Source organism: Puma concolor, chromosome C1, assembly GCF_028749965.1.
Source record: "Puma concolor isolate L17-30 chromosome C1, mPumCon1.1.hap2, whole genome shotgun sequence".
NCBI lineage: Eukaryota > Metazoa > Chordata > Mammalia > Carnivora > Felidae > Puma > Puma concolor.
In genome coordinates, this window is record NC_141674.1 from 201,814,534 (window position 1) to 201,819,898 (window position 5,365).

Consider the following 5,365-nt stretch of genomic DNA (forward strand, 5'->3'; position numbering starts at 1 on the left):
ATCCCCCTCCCCCAAATTGTGGCTGCCCATCAGCCTCTCCCTCACACGTGTGAGGCCATGTGTCGGACCTACAGCCTTCACTTCAGGCTACCACCATCCACCAGTTGTTAAATATATTTACTATCACCCCTACTTCAGTCTCTTCTATTTAGGCCAGGATGGTCCTAGAAACATAACCACACACACATACGCACACACAGCTAAACCTACAGTTAAAAGTGATGGGCCAGATAATAACAACAGTAGCAGCAGTGGAGACAGAAGAATTGAAATACAGTAATCCCCCATTATCAGCAGGGACACATTCTAAGATGCCCTAGTGGATGCCTGAAACCATGGATAATACCAAACCCTGCTCATACTATGTTTTTCCTATATATACCAATACTAAAGTTTAATTTATAAATAAGGCACAGTAAGAGATTAACAACTAATAATAAAATAGCATAATTATAGCATTATACTGCAAGCAGAATTATATGAATATGTTCTCTCTCTCAAAATATCTTCCTGTTCTGTACTCACCCTTCTTCTTGTGATGAGGTGAGATGATAAACCTCAGGCACAAGGAGGTGAAATGAGGTAAATGACGCAGGCATCATAACGTAGAGTTAGCCTACTATTGACCTTCTGCTGATTTGTCAGAAGGAGCATCATCTGCTTCCAGACCCCGGGAACTGAAACCCCCATAACAAAATAGCAGACGAGGGGGTTGGGGAACTGCTGTAGAGGCATCCCCCACTTTTCGGCATTACACCACTTTGCTTTTAGGAAAGACCTATAGAAGTACCTGTTTTTCACTAACCGGAAGATATCCAAGGAGGATTTTTGTTTTTATGATAAAAGGCGAAAATAGCGAGCTGTTATAGAGGCCCTGAGCACCCCGAGCAGCAAGAGGGGCCCTGCCGGGCTCCTTCCCTAGAACCACACTCACCATCTCAGCATCCAGACGCCAGAGCTTTGAACCGCGTGTGTGAATATCTGTGCTTTATCTCAATTGACTTTGTGCGTTTGTTACCAACACGTGTCCTAAGGTATCAGGAAAGCCTGAGGGATTATTTTTGGGGGTTGGGAATGCTTCAGGATTTTTCCATATGTAAACGAATGCTAACTGCTTCCTCATTTTAGGACATTTTGCTCAGGAAGCTTTCACAGGAATGTCCTACTTATGGATCACAGGAAGAAGCCTATACTTGAAATCCAAGCAAGGTCTGATTCCAAAGAAAAGTTTAGCTGTGTGGTTCTCAAACATAGGTATGCAGAATAATTACAAGGAGAGGATGTTAAGTAAAGGTTCCCAGGCCTACCCCAGGCTGAGCCAGGCCCTCTGAGGGTGCAGCCCAGCATCCATAGCTTTATTAAGGGTTTCGTGGAATTCTTCTGCTCCGCAGAGTGTGAAAACTCTTATCTAACGTATTTCTAAAGCAACATCAACACCGTGAGTGCTGCCCCCTGATCCCACCTTCACCAGACTTTTGTGCTGATTGTTCTAGCAGCCAAGATGTGAGGAGAAACTGGGGAGGATAAGGGTAAAAATAACTACAAAGACAAAAATTGAAATAGATGACAAAGGAATGAATATTGTATTGAGAAACGTGTAAAGTTATCTACCTACTAGGTCATTTTAATTACTGCCTTTAAATTACTTTAATACTGAACAAAATTGTAGATTTGGGGTTTTTTTACAAAGCTAAAAACGCCGGTGAAATACTATCTTCGAAATGTATTTTTTTTTGAGTCCGTGTGGCTAGTTATTATTCCAGATAACATCATACAGAACAAATGAAAAAGAGCTGACTGTGAAAAATAATCTGTGAGAATCCTACTGGGGAAAAAAAGCTGGTGTGAAGAAAAATCGTAAAGGGTTTAGAGTTTATGAAGAATCAGCTAAAATAATGTTCAGTGCAAAATTTATCACAAGGTAATAAAAGTTTATGACCATGTGTAATGCTTAAATGGAGAAAAATCAACGTAACCATACCTGCTTTCATTCCTTTTGTAAGGGAGTCTGTATTTCGTTTTTGTCTGCCCCCCTATGTGGTCCATGACCTCGTGACCTCTGCGGTCACCCTTCTCTTTCCTCCATCCTCCTTCTGCCCTGTCTGCACATGCTGCTGTCCAGATCGTCCTGCAGGGCTAGCAGGGGCTTAGGAGGTGGCCAGTAGAAGGGCTCCACTCCACAGCGCTGGGGGAATAAATGTATGCAAGAAAGGAAGTCAGCATTCAAATTCAGGTAAATCCCAGTCTAAATGCCATGTCCAGAAGATTATGAGCCACAGATTTGTGGTCAGGCTCCTGTCTGTAGAGACTATAGAAAATTCAAGAATAAGACGAAGGTCTGGGAAGCAGCTTTTCCGTGGGTCCTCCTAAATGGGCTGGAGGTAGGATAGAACACCTATAAGGTCAATCTGCCTACAATGAAGCATTAACCGTGTTACTTCCCTGCTGGAAAACCTTCAGTGACTGCTCATTTCCCACCCATAAGGGCCTTTCATGTTCTGGGACCAACTTTCCTTTCTAGTCTTATCTTCCACTGTTCAACTGCCGGGCAAAATTGAAGTTCCCGCTGTATGCCAGATTCTCCCTTGTGCTGGAGTCAGAGACACTAGAAAAGCGCTGACTGGTTCCATCCACTGGAAATCCAGCAACTAGAGGGCAGTCAGGCAGGCCCATAACTGGATGTTTAATAGGCATCTTGAAACTGGAGGTTTGAAGTTGATTTGATCTTCCCTCTCAAACCTGTTCTTCCCACAGCCTTCTCCACTTCAGTAAATGACAATAATCTCCCTTCCATTTCCTCGGGTCAAATCCTTAGAGCCATCCTTGACTTCTCTGTCCTTCTCTAGCGTCCCAAATCAGCACGTCCAGCTGGCTCTGCCTTCAGAACACATTCAAGAGCCAGTCATTTCTCACCAACTTCACTGCCACCACCCTGACCTAAGCTGCCATCCTCTCGCCTGGATTATTGCTCTTGCCTCCAAATTATTTCCCTAGTTCCATCCCCTGCCCTTCTGTAATAAATTCTCAATACAGCAGGTAAAGCAAGAATAGATTTTATTATAAGTCATGTCAGGCCTGTAGCCCATCTGCTCAAATCTTCCATTGGCTTTTCATCTCATTCAAAATGAAAGCTGAAGATGTTACAGTGGCCTCTAAGATCATGCATCCTCGGGCCCCCAGTGTGTCTCCCACTGCATCTTCTACCACTCTCCATCTTGCTCATTCTACTCTCACAGATGTGTTTCTCAAATACACCGCCATGCGCCACCTCATGATCTTTGCACTGGCTGTTCTCAGCTTACAGCCCTCTCCCCCCATGATAGCTTCATGGTTCATTCTCTCACCTCCTTTAGGACTTTGCTCAAACACCTCCTTCTGAGACCACCTTCTCCAATCACCTTGTACCAAATAACACCAACCTCCCCAAGCACTCCCTGCCCTCATCACTTAATTCTGCCTTGTTTTTCAACATCGTACTTACTACTCTCTAGCACGCGCACATTTGGCTATCTGCTTCTTGTCCATCTCTTCTTTTTTTTGTTTACAATTTTTTTGATGTTTATTTATTTTTGAGAGAGACAGAGACAGAATGCGAGTGGGTTGGGGCAGAGAGAGAGGGAGGCACAGAATCTGAAGCAGGCTGCAGGTTCCCTGCGAACTCACAAGCTGTGAGATGGTGACCTGAGCTGAGGTCGGATGCTCAACCGACTGAGCCATCCAGGCGCCCCTCCGTTTCTTCCACTTGAATATAAATACCAGGGATTCAGGGACTTTGTCTATTTTCTTCACTGCTATGTCTCCTGCACCTAGAACAGTGCCTAGCATATAGTGTGTTCCATATGTATTTTCAATTAACTATTTTTTAAGTTTATTTATTTTTGAGAGGGGGAGAGAGAGAGAGAACAGCCCAATGCTCAAACCCATGAACCATGAGATCATGACCCGAGCTGAAATCAAGAGTTGGACACTTAACCCACTGAGCCACCCAGGCACCCCTTAATTAACTATTTTGAATAAAGAACTGTTTACTGGGGCGCCTGGGTGGCTCAGTGGGTTAAGCGTCCGACTTCAGCTCAGGTCATGATCTCACGGTCTGGGAGTTTGAGCCCCACATTGGGCTCTGTGCTGACAGCTCAGAGCCTGGAGCCTGCTTTGGATTCTGTGTGTCCCTCTCTCTCTGGCCCTCTCCTGCTGCACTCTGTCTCTTCTCTTTCAAAACATAAATAAATATTAAAAAAAAATTTTTTTTTAAAGAACTGTTTTCTTTTCCTCTCCTTCCAACTTTTGGAATTGGTAACATCCTACTCATCTTTAGTCTCCACTCAAATGTCACCTCTTTAAAGAGCTTTACTGACCTACCCTAGAGAAATAACGTCTACCCATAGGACCGTGAGCCAGCTTAAATAAGATAAGTGTGAAGTGCTTGCAATCATGCCTGGTACATATTAAAAATTCAATAAGTGCTAATCAATTCTATTTTGGGAACTCTTTGGAAAGAGAATCTCTGTGCTGGGGCCGTCTTGCTAACACATGGCAAGAGCCTGCCTGGATTGAGTAAAACCAGAGAAGAGTAGAGCTGAGAGATTGGGAGAGACAGAGCCCGCACCCAGCAGCTGGGTCAGACATGTAGGTGTGGCTGACGGCCACTGACACCTAGACTTTTCAGTTCAGAGTCCATAAATTCTCTTTTCTTCAGGTAGGTTGAGTTGGGTTTCTATCTCTTTTTGAAGGACTTGTGCCTAGTACAGACAGAGATTCCAGGAGGTGTGTAAGTACTAAAAGGGTGTCACAGAGCAGGAAAGTACAGAGCATGGCAAGTTCAGTGTGGGTTATGGGAAGTAGTGAAGAGAGGCAGATCGTCCGCCTCAAATTCTGTCAGCTCCAGCAGCGGTGTCAGAAAATGGGGATAATTTGAGATATCATTACCCCAGAAGCATTACATTGTTGATCAGAAAAAAGTTATCTTCTAGAAAAATGATGTCCTTTCAGAGCATTATACCAACAGTCGCTCCCTTCCCATAGCCAGAATCGAGAGCCCTACCCTTTGCATGGAAATGACAGCTCCCAAAACTGCAAAAGTGATGCTCTCAGAGGGAAGAAAGGCCTTTGACTTTCTGATAGTCACGTTTCCTGGATCCAGCTGGCGTTTTCAGAAGTCACAACTTCAGAGTGATTCATTTCAGGAAATTAGAAAGCACAGAATTCATTGCCACGTCCTAAAGCTTCCATCCAGGGTTCTATGGGACCTTTTAGCCCTGAGTCCAGGGTTCCGTCCCTCATCTGGAATTGTGTCTGATCGCTGTAATCCTCCTCTAGAGTTTCCTGGGACGAAGTCCCATTTCACACCTCTCCCTTGACTTTTCTT